This window comes from Palaemon carinicauda, chromosome 17 (assembly GCF_036898095.1).
Source record: "Palaemon carinicauda isolate YSFRI2023 chromosome 17, ASM3689809v2, whole genome shotgun sequence".
NCBI lineage: Eukaryota > Metazoa > Arthropoda > Malacostraca > Decapoda > Palaemonidae > Palaemon > Palaemon carinicauda.
Genome location: NC_090741.1, coordinates 48,583,693 through 48,605,721, shown reverse-complemented (window position 1 = coordinate 48,605,721; position 22,029 = coordinate 48,583,693).

The window sequence follows — 22,029 nt, the reverse complement described above, 5'->3', positions numbered from 1 at the left end:
GCAAATGATTTTAGGTACGGAATACTGAAGCCGGTACAGTATCTTTAACTTCCTCCATTGCAAAATACGAAAAAATAAACCTCACTTGTAATGACGGACACCTTACTAGACCAAAGGTTACAAGGGAAAAGGATTTGGTATGAACAGACCACTTAAAGAGACAAAGGAAGGGGGTAGGAAAATATCAGTTGACAACACCCTTGTGTAAACTTTGAATAGGTATCGGTTCGTGATTGGTTAACAGAAAAACAAAGGAGTGTAGAGGGTAAACATGAATGAACTGTACAGTATAGGGAAACTAGTCCAGAGAAAGTATTCATGTATGATGATTAATATTGAATGTGAATATAAAATGAGATGATATTAAAAGGAATAGGATAATAAAACGAGTAATAGGTAAGGGAAAAGCTTCGGCGCAGGGGGAGGGGTTTCTGCGCAGGACGAAACCGGTATGCACGAACGAACGTACGGGTGCTAATGATAGCATTGAAAGCTAACATATGATCTACATCAGACGTTGGCAGCACTGGTTACTGTATTTTTTCATGAGAGAATCTTTGCAACGGCGCCTCCAAAGTTTATTCAGATATACTGTTTTGTATTTTCCTCCGATTATTATACATTCAAGAAGTTAATGTATAGAGAAGAAAAGGCTTTTTACGATTATATATCGTTTCCCCAGTATGTTTTCCCCACCCAAAACCCCAAGTTCCCACTGGGGGTCCCCCATTATCGTAGGATATAGATGTATATATATTTCTGAAACTATTCATTTGCGACGGGAACGAGTGTCATTTTCGAAGAGAGCGTAATTTTGCCCTAACAAAAAGTAGTTTTTTTCCTAGGTTACATTGCCCTGTAATACACTACAATAAAACCCGGACGTTTTCCTGGAAGAGGTCCTAGGGGGCCTGTGGCTCCAGTGTGGTAGCCAGGATACTATTTGGGTGGTGGTGGCACGTGGTGTTTATCTGAGCTTTATAATTGAATTTTTGATCCTGCGTTTTCCAAAATTTATCAAGTCTTGACTCAAACTGTGTCACGTTCTCAGAGTGTACCACCTCGTCCGGCAAATTGTTCCAAACGTTAACCACACGGTTAGGAAAGGAGTATTTGCAACGGTTTAGCCTGGCTCTTGTCTTGAATAATTTCTTACCATGGCCCCTTGTCACACTATCCCCCCTCATCCTGAAAAGACCCTCAGTACACTCCTTATCATACTTGTTGTTGACGATCTTTAATGTTTCAATCTGATCTCTCAATCTCCTGTACGCTAATGATGGTAGATCTAATCTCTTAAGTCTCTCTTCATATGGCAGTTCCTTGAGACATGGCACCAGTTTCGATGCTCTCCTTTGCACATTTTCTATTGCATCGATATCCTTGATAAGATGTGGGCACCACACTTGGTTGGCATATTCTAGGTGTGGCCGTAGCAAGGATGTGAAGAGAGGCTTAAATGTTGCCGGTTCCAGGTGTACAAATGTTCTCCTTATAAGGCCCACTATCTTATTTGCCTTCTCTATTTTCTCAACCCAGCTGGCAAAAGTAAGTTTGTCGTCTATGACTACACCAATGTCTCTTTCCGTTCTGGTTTTGCTGATGATGATTTACATGATGTAGCCATTATTGTCTACTGAGGTGTTGCCAATTCTCATGTATTTGCTCTTCTCTGGATGGAAGAACAAAAGCCATTTCTCTGTCCATTTTCTAAGCTCGTCTAGGTCCCCCTGCAGTCTGTTGCAATCTTCCACATCCTGAATCCTCCTGAACACTTTAGTGTCATCAGCATAGAAAAACACCTCGCTGCCGTGCTTAACCACTTCAGGTAGATCATTTATGAACAGAACAAACAGCAAAGGACCCAGTACCGAGGCCTGAGGTACTCCACTAATAACCTCTTCCCAATCTGATGCCTCACCGTTCTCTAAAACCCTCTGCCTTCTCCCTGTTAAGAAACCCTGGATCCAGTTCAGTAACTTCCCTTGGATATTATAGCTGGCAACTTTTTTCATCAGCCTTTTGTGTGGTACGCAGTCAAAAGCCTTCATGAAATCACAGTAAACTACATCCACTGCCATCCCCTCATCAAGTGCACACGTCCAGTTATCCAACACTTTAATGAGCTGTAATGCTGTTGATCTCCGAGATAGAAGTCCAAACTGTCTCTTGCTAAACATGTTTTCCTTCATGTATGTTAATGTTTCTTCTCTGAGTAGTGATTCCATAAGTTTACAAATGACACTTGTAAGGCTAATTATACAGGAAAATGGCCGCCGCCTTCGAAATGACCCTTATTTTCACGGCAAATAAATACATGGTAAAATATATATCTATTTATCCACCAATAATGGGTGACCCCCAGTGGGGACCTACTTGTACGTATTGTGTTAAGTGTGATTCTATTTTAGGGAAGACATTTATTGTAATTCGATTTTGAAGATTGTCGAGATAAAAAATTATGCTGGTTAACTTATGGGAAGGAATGTGAGATTTGCATTAGTTTTTGACCTGGGTAGGGTGGTCTGTGGGTGCTTTCCTCCCCCTTCTTCCCCCCCCCCCCCCCCCCCCCCCCCCCCGCTAAGTCTGTGACCAGGGAAGGAGGGTATGGGCTAGCCCTTGCCTAGGTCTGTGACCTGGGAAGGAGGGTACGGGCTTGTCCTTGGGTAGGTCTGTGACTTGGGAAGGCGGGGTCCGAAGTGCTTGACTGCTAGTTAGGTCTGACCTGGGAACTACTAGGTTAGGTGGGTTTGCTAGGTGCTGCGGCCGTACAAATCTCGAAAGAGTTGAATGACATTTTGGTGTTTTACAAGACCACGCTTCCCATATACTGCCAAATTATACAAAGCTGTTTTCCTTTATTACTTTTTCATAATTTAACCCTTTTACCCCCAAAGGACGTACTGGTATGTTTCACAAAAGCCATCCCTTTACCCCCATGGACGTACCGGTACGTCCTTGCAAAAAAATGCTATAATTTTTTTTTTTTTTTTTATTTCATATTTTTGATAATTTTTTTGAGAAAATTCAGGCATTTTCCAAGAGAATGAGACCAACCCAACCTCTCTATGACAAAAATTAAGGCTGTTAGAGCAATTTAAAGAAAATATACTGCAAAATGTGCTGGGAAAAAAATAACCCCCTGGTGGTTAAGGGTTGGAAATTTCCAAATAGCCTGGGGGTAAAAGGGTTAAAATATTTCTCATGGAAAACAAGTTGATATTATAAGAATTAGAATTATATATAAAAAAAATAGCCTGGTTTCCTCACTAAATGACCGGGAACTGACATCAACGTAGTCGACTAAACAGAAGTTTGTGATGCCAGCGTACATTTGATACAAGTTCAAAATATTTACTAAATTAAATATCGAGTAATTACCGAGAGGTGTCGCTATAGTATGGACACGAGTAATTACTGTATTTTTTAAATATTTAACTTAGCCGGTGAATATATAATAGCTGCAACTCTGCGGCTCGACAGAAAACACACTCAAAAACTCGCGAGCGATCGCTATGAAGGTTGCGGGTGTGCCCACCAGCGCCACTATCGGCCAGATACCACTCTTGCATGTAAACAAACCCTTCAATTCTTCTCTGTCGACGTTGACGACAAGACGTATCAATACTCGCTGTAGAACCTGGAGTTTTCTCAACATATTTGGTGAAGTACTTCATTTTGGTTTGAGCTTTCGCAGTGCAGGTGTTTTATCTTCATCTTAAATCTTGAACTCGTTTTTGGATAGATTTAATTTTTGATGACAAGAGAGAGTAGGACTTTCTTTGACTTTTAAATGGCCGACCCTTCCCTTAGACGGAAGTGTGTTTTAGGCTTTTAGCAATATCTTATCACGTTATAAATTAATTATAGATTTTCCTCTATATTTTATATCTCAACCGCCTTTATTAGGCCTCTTCGATTAGCTTTCCATTTATAATAAACATCAAAATAAATTTTAATGATTTGTTTATATGCGACCTTTCCTGAGAGTAGGCGGTCCTAACTTGGAAACCGAAGTTAAACAACGTTGAGCCCTTTTCAATCGTAAATAACTTTTACAAAGTTAATGATTTAAAACTTATTAAATGAAATATTTTTAGTAAATATTTTATGATAGTTTTTTTCTTTGAATAGTCTTCATACTGTTTCAAAGATGAACTAACGTTTAGTTTATTTATGCTACGCAGTTTGCGCTCTATCGTTACGATAGAGAGAGAGAGTATCACGGTTTCACTTTGCAGAAAGAGTAAATCGATTCTGACGTTTTGTTCTTTTTTCTTTCAAAGCTTAAATGTTTTAAAGACTATTTTAAAGGAACTTTTAATTGAAAAACCTTTCAGTTTTTTCCTTTGGTCAAATAACCTGTTTATTGACGAAAGGTAAGTGGGCTCTTCTCTTCGGTGCGAAATCAAGAGAGAGAGAGAGAGATAGAGACGGAGAGAGAGAGGAGAGAGAACGTTCCGATCTTTATCTCGTCCCAAGCGAGTAACGTTGTTCTCGAGTTACTCTCGTCCCTAGTCTCTGTACGGGGAGAAAGGATAAAACGTTTTTAGTTTTTATTCTCGTCCCAAGGCACTGTTCGGTGAGAGATTGAAAACGTAGTTTTGAATGAACTAGTGTTTAGTCTCTTCCCCAGCCACTGATTTTTTTATCTTAAAATATGTTTACTGTTTTTTGCTGGTATTAATGTGCATACATTATACGACTGATTTCGCAATTACAACCTTTTGATGAGGGTAGAATTGCGTGCTTCAGGTAGAAATCAGTTTTATTCATACCTAATGTTAATTGTTAAAAAATTCGATTTCAGTGAAATAAGTGCAAAACAGAAAATCGTAGTGATAAAGTGATATTGCGCAAAGTGTTATCAGTGTTGCGACCGAGGGTTTGTCTGTTCGTGCCTGTCGTTCGCCTAGTCCGGGACCTCTTGCAAGCTCCCAAGCCCAGGGGAGAAGTAATGTTGTACGACTTATGGGTTCGAGAGGCCTTGATCAGCGAACAGACGTTCCCTCTATGGTATCAGGTGTATCTTACCAAGATCACCCCTACCATAAGGCGAGAGAGACGATTTTCTCCTCGTCATCCGAAGGCTTTTCGCATAAGAAACCGTGGAACAAGGTTTCGAGGCCCTTTAAGCGAAAGTCAGTCCTTTCAGGACAGGTCCAGCATCCTGGTTTTAACTATTAGGACAGCTCTGACCCTATGCAGTCATCGGAAGACTGCTCGCCGCCTAAACAAAAGCGTAACACAGACTCCGAGAGTCTTTTTGTAGGCAAGGTTTTGCAATCACAGACGTTACCCTCGTCTCTTACCGCAACCATTCCCGTTGATCCTAAATGGGTTGTACGGCAAGACATGCAGAATAAGCTTGCCTCCCTTATGGAAGACTATTCTGCCGATAAGTCCGTTGAGCCTAGCCGTTTATCTCATCGAGATCCTGGCCTTCATCTCGTGTGGATTTTCAGCCACATTTGGACGTTAGGCCACTTGCTGATGCTCCTGTTGACGTTCAGGACGTTCGCCAACAATCGGAGTTGACTTGTTTTGACGCTGAGCGTCAACCTCCGCATTCTAGATTTGTTTTGACTGCTCAGTCTAGGCGGTCAAAGCAGTCTCGAGTGGACGCTGTGCGTCCTCACGCACCTGTTGTTGTTGACAGTTCACAGACTGTCAAGCAGTTACATGACGTTGCGTCCTGGTCCGCTACTAATGCACCAGTGCGTGTGGACTCTGCTTGTAAAGCATTGCCACCACGGTAGGTCTCTCCCCTGCTTGAGACTCGGCTATTGTCGGACAAGGTTCCTTCAGATGAGGAAGTTGCTGTTCCCCCTCCTACTGATATTCCCTTGAGGACTCTGTCAGACGGAGAGGAGCCTAAAGCTGCTTAGCCCTCTATGGACTTTAAATAAATCATGCTGATTTTTAAGGATCTTTGTCCGGATCTTTTTGTAACTGCTGCTCCTCGTTCGCCTAAACGTCAGAGCTTACACTAGGCCTAGCTACTTCGAAGCCGTTGTTTTATAAGCTAGTGCTCTCTCGCTCTTCTAAGAGAGCTTTACGTTTGCTAGGCGACTGGTTTATCACCAGGAGGAGTTTGGGGGAGACAGCCTTTGCTTTCCCTTCTTTTAAGCTGGCTTATAGAGCGAGAGTCTGATATGACACGAGAGAAGTTCTCGGCTTGGGAGTTCCTGCCTCTGCCCAGATAGACTTCTCAAACCTCATAGACTCTCCCTGGCGCCTGGCCATGAGACGCTCCAAGATTTTACAGGTCGACTTCAGAGCTATTTTCGAGCCTTTGAAGTTTTGCTGTACAATTATGTCATGCATAAACAAGGCTTTCAGGGATGGCTCCAATGATCTGACAGCCACGTTCTCTGCAGGAAAAAGTCCCTCAGGGATGGCTCCAATGATTTGGCAGCCATGTTCACTGCAGGAGTACGTAAGAGGCAAGTGCGCTCAATGTGTTCATTGTCAAGACAAACTTCACGATGAAGTCTACCAGGCTGTCTTGTCAGCATTTATGGAAGGCGACTGGATGGTCTCTCTCGACCTTCAGGAGGCATACTTCCACATTCCTATACACCCGGATTCCCAACCGTTTCTGAGGTTTGTTTACAGGAATGTGGGGTACCAGTTTCGAGCCCTGTACTTTGGCCTCAGTCCTGCACCTCTCGTGTTTACGAGGCTCATGAGGAATGTGGCAAAATCCCTCCATCTATCGGGGATCCGAGCCTCCCTGTACTTGGACGACTGGCTTCTCAGAGCATCGTCCAGTCTTCGCTGTCTGCAGGATCTACATTGGACGTTGAGTCTATCCAGGGAGTTGGGACTTTTGGTCAACCTAAAAGTCCCAACTGATCCCATCCCAGATTATTCGATATTTGGGGATGGAGATTCGCAGTCAAGCCCTGCTCGAAGTCCAACTAATGCTGAAACGAAACTTTTATTCAGTCAGGAGTTGGAACAGTCTCGTAGGGACTCTCTCATCCCTGGAGCAGTTTGTCTCACTAGGGAGACTACACCTTCTGCCTCTCCGGTTCCATCTAGCCTCTCACTGGAACTAGGACAAGACATTAGAGACGGTATCATTCCCAGTCTCCGAACCAGTAAAGGCATGCCTGAAATGGTGGGACAGCAATATCAGTCTGAGAGAGGGACTATCCCTAGCAGTCAAGAACCCAAACCACGTGTTGTCCTCAGACGCGTCGGATTTGGGTTGGGGTGCGACCCTGGACGGTCGGGAATGCTCGGGTCTGTGGACCTCAAGTCAGAAGAGCATGCACATCAACGGCAAGGAGCTATTAGCAGTCCACTTGGCCTTGATGATATTCGAAAGCTTCTTCGAAACTAAGTGGTAGAGGTCAACTCGGACAACACCACAACTTTGGCGTACATCTCCAAGCAAGGAGGCACACACTCCTTCACGCTGCTCGAGATCGCAAGGGACCTTCTCTTATGGTCAAGAATTCGAGGCATCTCCCTGTTGACGAGATTCATCCAGGGGGACTTGAACGTCTTGGCAGACTGTCTCAGTCTGAGGGGTCAGGTGATACCCACGGAATGGACCCTCCACAAGGACGTGGGCAAGAGTCTTTGGGCTACTTGGGGTCAACCCACCATAGACCTCTTTGCCTCCTCGTTGACCAAAAGGTTACCAATCTATTGCTCTCCAGTCCTAGATACAGAAGCAATCTACATAGACGCGTTTCTACTGGATTGGTCTTTTCTGGACTTATATGCATTCCCACCATTCAAGATAGTCAACAAGGTACTGCAGAAGTTCGCCTCTCACGAAGGGACAAGGTTGACGTTGGTTGCTACCCTCTGGCCCGCGAGAGAGTGGTGCACCGAGGTACTTCAATGGCTGGTAGACTTTCCAAGAAGTCTTCCTCTAACGGTAGATCTGTTACGTCAGCCCCACGTAAAGAATGTCCATCAAAGCCTCCCCGCTCTTCGTCTGACTTCCTTCAGACTATCGAAAGACTCTCAAGAGCTAGAGGCTTTTCGAAGGAGGCAGCCAGTGCGATTGCAAGAGCTAGTAGAGCTTCTACCATTAGAGTATACCAGTCGAAGTGGGAAGTCTTTCGAGACTGGTGCAAGTCAGCATCTGTGTCCTCGTCCAGTATCTCTGTAGCCCAAATCGCAGATTTTCTTTTACATATGAGAAAGGTTTACTCCCTTTCAGCTCCCACGATTAAGGGCTACAGGAGCATGTTGGCTTCGGTCTTTCGACATAGAGGCTTAGATCTTTCCAACAATAAAGATCTCCAAGATCTCCTTAAGTCTTTCGAGACCTCTAAGGAACGTCGTTTGGCAACTCCTGGATGGAACTTAGACGTGGTCCTAAGGTTCCTCATGTCAGACAGGTTTGAGCCATTACATTCAGGCTCCCTGAAGGATCTCACCCTCAAGACACTTTTCCTAGTGTGCTTGGCTTCGGCTAAAAGGGTCAGTGAACTTCATGCCTTCAGTAAGAACATCGGCTTTTCTACAGAAAAAAGCCACTTGTTCACTTCAACTTGGTTTCCTGGCCAAAAATGAACTACCTTCTCGTCCTTGGCCTAAATCTTTTGATATTCCTTGCTTATCAGAGATCGTAGGCAACGAACTGGAAAGAGTATTATGTCCTGTTAGAGCTCTTAAGTTCTATTTAGCTCGTACTAAGTCATTACGAGGTAAATCTGAGGCATTATGGTGCTCAGTTAAGAAACCTTCATTGCCTATGTCAAAGAATGCTTTGTCATATTTTATCAGATTTTTTTAATACGAGAAGCTCATTCTCACTTGAATGAGAAAGACCGATGTTTGCTTAAGGTTAAGACGCACGAAGTTAGAGATATAGCAATCTCCGTGGCCTTCAAGCAAAATAAATCTCTGCAAAGTATTATGGACGCGACTTTTTGGAGTAGCAAGTCAGTGTTCGCGTCATTTTACTTAAAAGATGTCCAGACTCTTTACGAGGACTGCTACACACTGGGTCCATTCGTTGCAGCGAGTGCAGTAGTGGGTGAGGGTTCTACCACTACATTACCCTAATTCCAATATCCTTTTTAATCTGTCTCTTGAAATGTTTTTAATATTGTTTTTTTGGGTTGTACGGAAGGCTAAGAAGCCTTTCGCATCCTGATTGATCTGGCGGGTGGTCAAAGTCATTTCTTGAGAGCGCCCAGATTAAGGATTTGATGAGGTCCTGTTGTATGGGTTGCAGCCCTTAATACTTCAGCTCCTGGGAGTCTTTCAGCATCCTAAGAGGATCGCTGGGCTTCTTGAGGAAGACAGACTTATAAGGCAGAGTAATCGTCTAAGTCAACTTCCTTACCAGGTACCTATATATTTTGGTTTTGTTATATTGATAACTGTCAAAAACAATTAGCTTATACGCTGTAAACTTAATTAACTCTGGTCTCTACCCACCGCCTTGGGTGTGAATCAGCTATTATATATTCACCGGCTAAGTTAGATATTTAAAAATGATATTTTAATTATAAAATAAATTTTTGAATATACTTACCCGGTGAATATATAAATTAAAGGCCCTCCCTTCCTCCCCAATAGAGACGCAGCGGGACGAGAAGAATTGAAGGGTTTGTTTACATGCAAGAGTGGTATCTGGCCGATAGTGGCGCTGGTGGGCCCACCCGCAACCTTCATAGCGATCGCTCGCGAGTTTTTGAGTGTGTTTTCTGTCGAGCCGCAGAGTTGCAGCTATTATATATTCACCGGGTAAGTATATTAAAAAATTTATTTTATAATTAAAATATCATTTTTAGTGTATATGTTGAATCTATATCAGATGAATGCAGGCATCACAAACTTCTGTTTAGTTGACTACGTTGATGTCAGTTCCTGGTCATTTAGTGAGGAAACCAGGCTAGTTTTTTTTTATATAATTCTAATTTTTATAATTTAAACTTGTTTTCCATGAGGCATATTTTAAATTATGAAAAAGTAATAAAGGAAAACAGCTTTGTATAATTTGGCAGTATATGGGAAGCGTGGTCTTGTAAAATACCAAAATGTCATTCAACTCTTTCGAGATATGTATGGCCGCAGCACCTAGCAAACCCACCTAACCTAGTAGTTCCCAGGTCAGACCTAACTAGCAGTCAAGCACCTCTGACCCCGCCTTCCCAAGTCGCAGATCTACCCGAGGACAAGCCTGTACCCTCCTTCCCAGGCTAGTTTTTTTTTTTTATAATTGTTTTTTATTTCACCTATTTTCCCATTTGGTGAAAGGTTTTAAATTAGGAAATTGTAACAGAAGAAAAAAAGCTTTGTATAATTTGGCAGTATATGGAGAGAATGGTCTTGTAAGCAAATACCCATATTTTTTTCAACTTTTTTTTCCCCCACCTAAAGGTGCAGGTTCCCACCTGTCGGGAAGGTAGTGGGAGGGGTTGCGGGAGAACAGTTTATATGCGGTGGAAAGTAATGTCAAGTTCGTCGAAAGCACAAATGTTTACTGTAGGAAAAGTTTTTTTCCATTAAAGTACATACATACATATACCAAGGCACTTCCCCCAATTTTGGGGGGTAGCCGACATCAACAAATGAAAAAAAAAAAAAAAGGGGGACCTCTACACTCTACGTTCCTCCAGCCTAACAAGGGACTCAACCGAGTTCAGCTGGTACTGCTAGGGTGCCACAGCCCACCCTCCCACATTATCCACCACAGATGAAGCTTCATAATGCTGAATCCCCTACTGCTGCTACCTCCGCGGTCATCTAAGGCATCTGAGGCAGTAGCAGGGCCTACCGTAACTGCGTCATAATCAGCTCTATAATTTTACCTAAAAATTTTAAAACTTATTCGATAGCATTGATAATTAGCCAGTGTAGTTTAATCTACATATGAGAAATGTACAAGTATAAAGGGAAAATATATGGGGATTTTGAAGAATAGAGGTCGCACTTAACCCTTTTGAAGAATAGGGGTCCCAGTTTGGACCTTTTGAAGAATAGAGGTCCCAGTTCGAGCCTTTTGAAGAATAAGTCCCAGTTGGGACCTGGTGAATATAATGAGGAAAATAAAATGACCATTAATGAAAAAATACTTTATTTTGTAAGTGGAAAAAAATACATAAACATAAATTATACCTGTATATCAAATTAAAAAGTATGAAAAATTAAAAGCAACAGTTTATTGGGAGCTTTTGTATTTCAGCTGCCAGTTCCTCACACGTTGATTATAAATACATCAACCAACTTTAATTTTCCCCCCTTACCTAACCTACAACCCGTGTCCTTACCTACTTGATACATACAGGTGGCCGCTATCATACATACAACCCGTTTATTGTATACAAAATTAAATCGGTTGGAATTGATTGCACAAATATTGTTTTGAAATTTAAAAACAAAAAGAATTAACCCTTTTACCCCCAAAGTACGTACTGGTACGTTTCACAAAACACCCCCAAGGACGTAACGGTACGTCCTTGCAAAAAAATGCTATAAAATTATTTTTTTTCATATTTTTAATAGATTTTTGAAAAAATTCAGGCATTTTCCAAGAGAATGAGACCAACCTGACCTCTCTATGACGTAAATTAAGGCTGTTAGAGCAATTTGAAAATACAGATAATATACTGCAAAATGTGCTGGGAAAAAAATAAACCCCGGGGGGTTAAGGGTTGAAAATTTCCAAATAGCCTGGGGGTAAAAGGGTTAATAATGCGGGTCCCACTTTTATCCTTTTGAAGAATAAAGGTCCCAGGTTTGTATGAGACCGCTATTCTTCAAAAGCTCCAGATATATATTTGTTTTCCTGTGGAAATACTAAATGATAGTGGCTTTAATATTCTATCGTATTGCTCTCCATAACGGTGAATCCAACTGAAGGCTTTAGAGCTTCTAACATTATTTTTTTTACCTGAGATTGCATGACTGGTTCCTACTAGATATCAGAATGATTTATTATATAAAGGCTTTCAAGAAGAAGTTGAAGACTTTACGTTATCAGAATGCAACAATGGCGTAGATTTAACAATTAACTTGTGGGCAAAAGGAAAAATATCCCCCCGCCCTCAAAGTATGCCGCATTTACAGCTGTGAAAGACATCCTACAACTGTTTGAAATTGGCTTATGTTTAAATTTCTGTATTAGTTTGGTACATTATAATTAATTGCGTGCCCAGTTTCCATTGCTTATACCTCTGCCATATTTATGTAGCTGTTATGCACTTGGTTAAGCGGAAGAGGGGGAGGTTTGTTTGAATACCCCCTTCCCCAGACGTTGGTGCTTAAGCCTACTATCCTGATTGTTTGGCTTATTTGGCTAGTTAGATGAAATTGGGCCGTTTGTGGGAACTCCAGACCTGACAAGGTGCTCATTCAAGTAGCCAAAATGTGCATTAATTAATTAAGAAAATAGAGATTTAGATTATTATATACATGTTAGTTAATTCTTAGAATTAGCATGGAAAACAATGTTTTCAATATTAATCTTACCCGATAATCATGTAGCTGTCAACTCCGTTGCCCGACAGAATTCTACGGACGGGATACGCCAGCGATCGCTATACAAGAGGGGGGTGTACTCACCAGCGCCACCTGTGGCCAGGTACTGCAGTACTTCTTGTTGACACCACCTCAATTTTTCCTCTGTCGTGCTTCCGGCAAGACCTACATGGATACGCTTATAATTTTGGAGTCTTTGTTCACGGTTTTGGTGAAGTATTGCTCTGAGATTTCAGCTTTCGCTATACAGGAAGCTTTTCCCTTAGCTTAGATAGCTTTTGGATTAATTTTGATTTATGGTTTAACGATCTTTAGCTTTAATTTGGAATCCCCCTTGACTGTTCTCTGATTCAAGATGTCCGACCATTCTCAAGCTCCTCCCCAAAGACGATGTAGGACTTGTATTAGGCGGCTTTCGAAGGCCTCGGTTGATCCTCACACCGTTTGTTCCGACTGTAGGGGAAAATCCTGTCAGTTGGAAGATCGATGTGAGGAATGTGCCGGACTTTCGGAACTTGATTTTATTCGATTCCTCAAGTATACCACTAAGTTAGAGAGAGAGAGAGAGTTAGGAGGAGTTCGGCTCGCTCTTTACTTTATTCCTCCCCCCATGATCCTCAACCTTTTCCTCCCCCTGTAGTGGCTACCCCCGAACCTACTATTAGTGCTCAGCCTGATATGTCAGATGTTTTACGTGCCATTCAGGCTTTAGGTGATAAAGTGGAGTCGGTAGTGAGTGACCACAAGTTCCTTTTGGCAGACATCAAGGAACTTAAAGTGAAAAGTGCAGTGGGAAGTGGTATTGCCAGTGCTGTGCCTAGTGCTAGTGTCAGTGTTGCGCGTGAGGATACTTCTGTGCGTGCCAGTCGTCCTCCCAGTCCGGGACCTCTTGCAAGCTCCCAAGCCCAGGGGAGAAGCAATGTCGAAGGGCAAAAGGGTTCGGCAGGCCTTGATCGGCGCACAGTAGTATCCTCAGTGGTTGCGGGCGTATCTTATAGAGATCGTCACTTCCACTCTCAGACGATTGAGCCCTTAATTTCCTCGTCTGCAGAAGATTTTTCGGGGAGAAAACGCTGGACTCAGGCCTCAAGACCTCTTAAGCGTAAAGTCCAGACCGCGCGAGTCCAACAGCCAGGGTGTAGCCATTGGGCTAGCTCGGACTTGCCGCAGTCATCAGGTGACTGCACACCTCCTAAGAGAGGCAAGGCGCTGCCTCAACAGACCTCAACTTCTGTTAAAGCTATGCCTCAACAGACCTCAACTTCTGTTGATCCTAAGATGGCTTTGCTGCAGACTATGCAGTCGCAGCTTGCGGTGTTGATGCGGGAGTTTCAGGCAGAGAAGGTTAATACACCTCCTCCTGCGAGCGCTCCTCCTCCTCAGCGCAGTACTATCTGCCAGACGTATGAGGTTGAGGTTCCTCAAGCTACCTCCATGCGTGAGCTGCCGCGTTGGGAGTTGCCAGATACCAGCGCTGTGCAGCAACCTCCACTTTCTTTGAGGCAGGAGCCTCTTACCACGCAGCAACCTCCTCAACAATGGGGACAGGAGCCTTATGCTTTACAACCTCCTCTACCCTTGAGGCAGGAGTATCTTGCATTACAACCATCCTCGAGGCAGCAACCTCTTGAGGTACGACAACCTCTACCATCCTTGAGGCAGCCACCTCAACTCTCGCAGCAGCCACCTCCACTTACCTCGAGGCGAGAACCTCAACTCTCGAGGCAAGCACCTCAAGAACCTCAACTCGTGAGACAAGAGCCTCTCTCTGCGCAGCCACCTCAACCCTTGAGGCAAGCGCAACTCTTGAGGCAGGAACCTCATGCTATGAGTCAGCCACCTCAACGCATGCATCTGCCACTTTCTCCTCAGCTTGAGCCTCTTCCCATTCAACTCGAACCGCAGTCTATGCAGCATGAGCCTCATGCTTTACTACAGTCGCCTCTCACCACGCTTGCTCCTCAGACCTCCACAGAACCTCCTTCATCCCATCCTCAGGACTTTGTCATTACCAGCCCTCATCCTCTTCAACAGAGACTTGAGGATGAATCCGCAAGTGCGCATGCACCCGCTCTTCAGAATTCAACCATTCAGCAGACCGCTTTAACTTTACCTCTCGCTTCTCAACCCTCAGGTGATGAGGTTTCTGAGGATGAAGCTGCTCACCTGGATGATCCTTCATCTGACGTGGAGGAACCCAAGTCATTGCCACCCTCCATCGACTTTCGCAAGGTTCTGGCTCTGTTCAGAGAACTTTACCCGGATCACTTTGTTTCTGCTACCCCTCGCTCTCCTCCATCCGAGTTCTCTCTAGGCATGCAACCTGTTAAGTCTGCCTACACTAAGCTCGTCTTCGCTAGATCTTCAAAGAGAGCTTTGAGAATGTTAGGGGATTGGTTGCAGTCCAAGCAGCAACTGGGAAAGACGTCTTTTATGTTTCCACCTCCTAAGCTGACGTCTAAGGCGGGCGTCTGGTATGCCACAGGAGAGGAACCAGGCTTGGGGGTCCTTGCCTCTGCCCAGGCTGACTTCTCAAGTTTGGTTGACTCTCCTCGAAGGTCAGCTATGAGACGCTCTAAGGTCTGCTGGACCTTTTCTGACCTGGACCACTTCTTGAAGGGAGTCTTTCGCGCCTTTGAAATTTTTAATTTTCTCGATTGGTGCCTGGGGGCCTTGAGCAAGAAGACTGCCCCATCTGACAAAGACTCGGCCATGCTGATCATGTCCTGTATGGACAAAGCAATTCGCGATGGTTCCGGCGAACTTGCCTCTGTTTGTATCGGGAGTCCTCAAGAAAAGGGAACAGCTTTGCTCCTTCCTTTCCACTGGTATCACCTCTTGCCAAAGGTCGCAGTTACTTTTTGCTCCTCTTTCTAAGTTCCTGTTTCCTGAGGATCTTATCAAGGAATTGTCTGCGGCTCTCATTCAGAAGAACACGCATGATCTTGTGGCCTCTTCAGCACGGAAGGCTAAGATTGCTCCTTCAGTTCCTAGATCTTACCGCACCCCAGTGGCTGATACTCCTGCTACTAGATTTATTCCGCTCTTTCGTGGCAGAGCCCCCAGCCGAGGAGGTACCCGCCCAGACGGTCACAGGGGCAGGTCCAAGAAAGGTATCAAGTCTTCGAAAGGCAAACACTGACTCTCCTCCTCTCCAGACAGCTGTAGGAGCCAGACTCAAGATCTTCTGGCAAGCTTGGGAAAGAAGAGGTGCAGACGCCCAGTCTGTCAAGTGGCTAAGGGAGGGTTACAAGATACCATTCTGCCGCAATCCCCCTCTGACCACTTCTCCCATCAACCTCTCTCCCAACTACAAGGAAAAGGACAAGAGGCTAGCGTTACATCAAGAGGTGTCGCTTCTGTTACAGAAGGAGGCAGTGGTGATAGTCCGGGATCATCAATCCCCGGGCTTCTACAACCGTCTCTTTCTGGTGGCCAAGAAGACAGGAGGTTGGAGACCGGTGCTGGACGTCAGTGCGCTCAATGCTTATGTCACCAAGCAGACGTTCACTATGGAGACGACAAAGTCGGTCCTAGCAGCGGTCAGGCAGGAGGACTGGATGGTCTCGTTGGATCTGAAAGACGCTTACTTTCACGTCCCCATTCATCCAGACTCCCAACCTTTTCTGAGATTCGTTTTTGGAAAGGTTGTGTACCAATTCCAAGCCCTGTGTTTTGGCCTAAGCACGGCACCTATGGTGTTTACGCGACTGATGAGGAATCTTGCGAAATTCCTCCACTTGGCGGACATCAGAGCCTCCCTTTATTTAGACGACTGGCTGTTGAGAGCCCCCACAAGTCGTCGCTGTCTGGAGAGTCTCAATTGGACTTTGGACTTGACCAAGGAACTGGGTCTTTTGGTCAACTTAGAAAAGTCCCAGCTTATTCCTTCCCAAACCATCGTTTACCTGGGAATGGAGATTCGGAGTCAAGCTTTTCGGGCTTTTCCGTCGGCCCCAAGAATCAACCAAGCCCTAGAGTGCATTCTGAGCATGCTGAAGAGGAACAGATGCTCGGTGAGACAGTGGATGAGTCTAACAGGGACCCTGTCATCGTTAGCCCTGTTCACCGAGTTAGGGAGACTCCACCTCCGCCCCCTTCAATTCCATCTAGCAGCTCACTGGGACAAGAATTTGACGTTCGAAGCGGTCTCTATTCCTGTTACCAAAGAGATAAAGACTACTCTAATGCGGTGGAAGAGCAACATCCTTCTCAAGGAGGGTCTCTCGTTAGCTGTTCAGACCCCCAATCTTCATCTCTATTCGGACGCATCAGACTCGGGCTGGGGCGCGACCTTGGACGGACAGGAATGCTCGGGGACATGGAACAAGGAACAGGAAACGCTTCACATCAATTGCAAGGAGTTGTTGGCAGTACATCTGGCCTTAATGAACTTCAAGTCCCTCCTGCTAAACAAGGTGGTGGAGGTGAACTCCGACAACACCACAGCCTTGGCATACATCTCCAAGCAGGGAGGGACTCATTCGAAGAAGCTATACGAGATCGCAAGGGACCTCCTCATTTGGTCAAGAAGTCTAAACCTCAAGCTGGTAACAAGATTCATTCAGGGCAATGTGAATGTCTCGGCAGATCGCCTCAGCAGGAAGGGTCAGGTTATCCCCACAGAATGGACCCTTCACAAGGACGTGTGCAACAGACTTTGGACCTTGTGGGGTCAGCCAACGATAGATCTGTTCGCCACCTCCATGACCAAGAGGCTCCCATTGTACTGTTCCCCAATTCCAGACCCGGCAGCAGTTCACGTGGATGCTTTTCTGCTGGATTGGTCCCATCTCGATCTTTATGTATTCCCGCCGTTCAAGATCATCAACAGAGTTATCCAGAAGTTCGTCTCCCACGAAGGGACACGGCTGACGTTGGTTGCTCCCCTTTGGCCTGCAAGAGAATGGTTCACAGAGGTACTGCAATGGCTGGTCGACGTTCCCAGGACTCTCCCTCTAAGAGTGGACCTTCTACGTCACCTCACGTAAAGAAGGTACACCCAAGCCTCCACGCTCTTCGTCTGACTGCCTTCAGACTATCGAAAGACTCTCTAGAGCTAGAGGCTTTTCAAAGGAGGCAGCCAGAGCGATTGCCAGAGCAAGGAGGATTTCCACTCGTAGAGTCTATCAATCCAAGTGGGAAGTCTTCCGAAGCTGGTGCAGAGCCAATGCAGTTTCCTCTACCAATACCTCTGTAACCCAAGTTGCTGACTTCCTGTTACATCTTAGGAATGTTAGATCTCTTTCGGCTCCTACGATCAAAGGGTACAGAAGTATGTTGGCATCAGTTTTCCGCCACAGAGGCTTGGATCTTTCTTCCAACAAGGATCTACAGGACATCCTTAAGTCTTTCGAGACCTCTAAAGAACGTCGCTTGTCCACTCCAGGCTGGAATCTAGACGTAGTCTTAAGGTTCCTGATGTCTCCTAGATTTGAACCTCTCCAGTCAGCCTCTTTCAAAGACCTTACTCTCAACTCTTTTCCTCGTCTGCCTTGCAACAGCCAAAAGAGTTAGTGAGGTTCACGCCTTCAGCAGGAACATAGGATTCACATCCGAAACAGCAACATGTTCCTTACAGCTCGGGTTTTTGGCAAAAAATGAACTTCCTTCACGTCCTTGGCCTAGATCGTTCGAAATTCCTAGCCTCTCCAACATGGTGGGTAACGAGCTAGAGAGAGTTCTTTGCCCTGTCAGAGCTCTAAAGTATTATCTTAAAAGGTCAAAACCTATACGAGGACAATCAGAAGCCTTATGGTGTGCCATCAAGAAACCTTCGATGCCTATGTCCAAAAACGCAGTTTCGTATTACATAAGGCCTCTGATTAGAGAAGCTCATTCTCACATGAAGGATGAAGACCTTGCTTTGCTGAAGGTAAGGACCCACGAAGTGAGAGCTGTAGCTACTTCGATGGCCTTCAAACAGAACCGTTCTCTGCAGAGTATTATGGATGCAACCTATTGGAGGAGCAAGTCAGTGTTTGCATCATTTTATCTCAAAGATGTCCAGTCTCTTTACGAGAACTGCTACACCCTGGGACCATTCGTAGCAGCGAGTGCAGTAGTAGGTGAGGGCTCAGCCACTACATTCCCTTAATCCCATAACCTTTTCTAACCTTTCTCTTGAATGCTTTTATTGTTGTTTTTGGATTGTTACGGTAGGCTAAGAAGCCTTCCGCATCCTAGTTGATTTGGCGGGTGGTCAATTCGTTCTTGAGAAGCGCCTAGGTTAGAGGTTGTGTAGAGGTCCTTTAGTATGGGTTGCAGCCCTTTATACTTCAGCACCTTAGAGTTGTTCAGCCTCCTAAGAGGAACGCTGCGCTCAGTAAGGAAGACGAACTTATTAAAGGCAGAGTAATGGTTCAAGTCGACTTCCTTACCAGGTACTTATAATTTCATTGTTATTTTGAATAACTGATAATATGAAATACGGGATACTTAGCTTCTTGATATACATGTACACTGGTTTTCACCCACCTCCCTGGGTGTGAATCAGCTACATGATTATCGGGTAAGATTAATATTGAAAAATGTTATTTTCATTAGTAAAATAAATTTTTGAATATACTTACCCGATAATCATGATTTAATTGACCCACCCTTCCTCCCCATAGAGAACCAGTGGACCGAGGAAAAATTGAGGTGGTGTCAACAAGAAGTACTGCAGTACCTGGCCACAGGTGGCGCTGGTGAGTACACCCCCCTCTTGTATAGCGATCGCTGGCGTATCCCGTCCGTAGAATTCTGTCGGGCAACGGAGTTGACAGCTACATGATTATCGGGTAAGTATATTCAAAAATTTATTTTACTAATGAAAATAACATATTTTGAGTATATTTTTCATTAGACTATCCAAAATGTCACAAATCATACTCTGGTAAGATTATCACCTATTTTTGAGAGGGGGATATTAGGGAATTAAATTACAACGTGATGGGAACACAACTGTCAGTGATAAGACTGATCACACGATAGAAATCACATTACAAATGACACCCAGAACTGCGGTCTAGATGTCAAGTGAGTCGTCTGTTTACATCAGCATATAAAACAGAAGTTTCTCAACAGGGTGCACTTGATGATAGGATTCTCTTTCCAAATCTAAAACCCTTCTGGGTGTAGGGATTGCTGCCAGCTACCTGTTAAGAAAAACAAAGAAAGGACTTTTAAGAGACAATGTTGATGAACAAGAGCACAAGTTAACTGGGGAAAAAAAGCTAAACACTTTTTCTAATACAATACCATATTCAAAATTTGTATTTTTCCTATATGGTCGTTTTTTTTTTTTTTCCTCGGTGCAAGCCAGCGCACTTTTCCAGCTCTCGCCTCGCAAACATGCCCTCCATGCAGGTGGTATACTTCGCAAGGGAAGGTAGCTTCTCCTTCAAAGACCGATCATCCTCAGACAATTCCACTTTTGATCAAGACCACACTAGGCAAGGTCTTTCCATCTGGGAATAGAGTACCGTCCTAGGATCGTATAGAGACCGAGACATAGCCCACAGCTTTCTCTTGAGAGACATATAGCCAGCACACCAGTGGCAAAGCTGCTGGAACATTTAACATCTCTCCCCTGGATTTTTTGTTCTTCATAGACACACCAAAAGAAAGGGGGGGGGGGGGGCTTGTCTGTCAAGTTGTTGGTATCCGAGCTATGGTCCAAATCCCAAAGGCGGTGCCACAGAAATCTCTTGGAAATGAGGGCAACCTACCTGGCCCTCAAGCACTTCCATTGGCTCCAAGACCTACAGACGAGCAAGAATCCTGCTTGCAATGCAATCCTTGCAACAGGAGGACTGTTTGTCTCACCTAAACCCGGACCTTTTTAGGTCTACAAATCACTTTACTGTATAGGAAAGAATCTATTGACTGAAATACCCTACTTCCCTCTCTAAAGGAATAAGTCTATAAAGCCGCTATTAGGACGTCTGTAATGAACTCCTTTTAGGACATTACTTAGTGCTGATGAGCAACAACACTACAGTAGTATCCTGCATGAACAAACAGAGGTACCTTTTCACTGCAATTATGCCAGTTAGCTGTGAAAATCCTCAGACAACCGGAAGAAATTCAGTAGCCTTAACAGCCCACTTCATCCCAGGCAAGAACAATGTGCTGGTGGACAATCTGAGCTGGAGGACTCTGATAGTTATCTCTGAATGGTCCTTGAATCAATAGATAGCCAACAAAGTTTTAACTTTGTGGGGTGTGCCGGCAATCGACCTGTTCGCGACATCCCTAACCAGAAATGTCAGGTGTACTTCTCACCATTACAAAACCTGTGGGACAGGATGGACGTATATGCATCCCCCCCTCTCCCTAGTAAGGAGGCTGTTGAACAAGGTAAGGGCATTACAAGATCTAGCAATGACACTCATAGCTTTGCTGTGGCAACATGGAAAATGGTTTCCGTACCTTCTGCATCTGCTCACAGAGGCACTGAGTGCTCCCCCTAACTTCCCGAGCTACTCGGACCACCACACATGAAGATATTCCGCGAAGCGATACCATCGCTAAGTCTTCGTACTAAGAGTTTTTTCAGCAACTACTGGTAAAGAGAGGCTTTTCAAAGCCAGCTGCTAGCTGCATGGCTGGACGCCTCTGGGAATCGTCATCTGGGGTGTGTCAGGTGAAGGGGTCAGTCGTTTCTGGTTGGTGTTATGGACCGGGTATCTCTACGCTCAGTGCCTCTATTCCAGTACTATCGAAGCTTTTACTGTACCTCAGGGAGGAAAAAACTACTCGGTGTTAGCAGTGAAAGGCTTTCACTCGGCCTTGAGCATTGTCTTCGAACTGAATGAAGTTAACATTTCCTCCTCGACGGAATTGTCACCTCGACGGAATTGTCACTCCTTATACGGGATTTTGAGTGTTCATGTCCTCGGTTGTAAGTTAGACTATCTCCTTGGAATGTTGTTAAGGTCTTACATCCATGGAAAGGAGACTCTTATGTGCCTCTCAATCCAGCCTCAGACAAGACTTTACTTTAAAGATGACTTTTCTTCTAGCCCTGGCCTCAGCGAAGAGTCAGCCAGCTGCAAGGTTTCTTTTAATGTTGCCCATTCAAGGGGATGTTAGGTCACACTGTTTGTCCCAGAGTTTGTTGCAGACTCAAATTCCGTCTGTTGTGGATCCCAGATTGGAGCCCATTGGGATAGTGTCTCTCCGGTCTGTAACAGACGATCCTGATCAATTGTTACTATGCCCCGTAACGCCGTTTGTTGTTTCAAAAGAACGAGAAGAACTCGACCCAAGATAAACAGGCTCTTTGTTAACACAGGGATCTCCTAGTAGATCAGGCGAGCGATAGAAAGGGCACCGTCTTCATACCAATCGCCGTCCAATAGGTGCTCCTGTGCACACGATGTCAGGGGAGCAAGTACTTCCCTGGCTTTCTGTAAGAATTTTTCTGTTCAGCAGGTACCTCAAGCGGGTAGGTGGAAATCCAAACATTCAGCACTCGCTACCTGCAATACATAATCCACAGGAGCCTAGCCACATTCTCACTAGGTCCTGTGGTGGCTGCTCAAAATGTGGTCTAATACACCTCGGCTCCCTTGTAGAACAAGT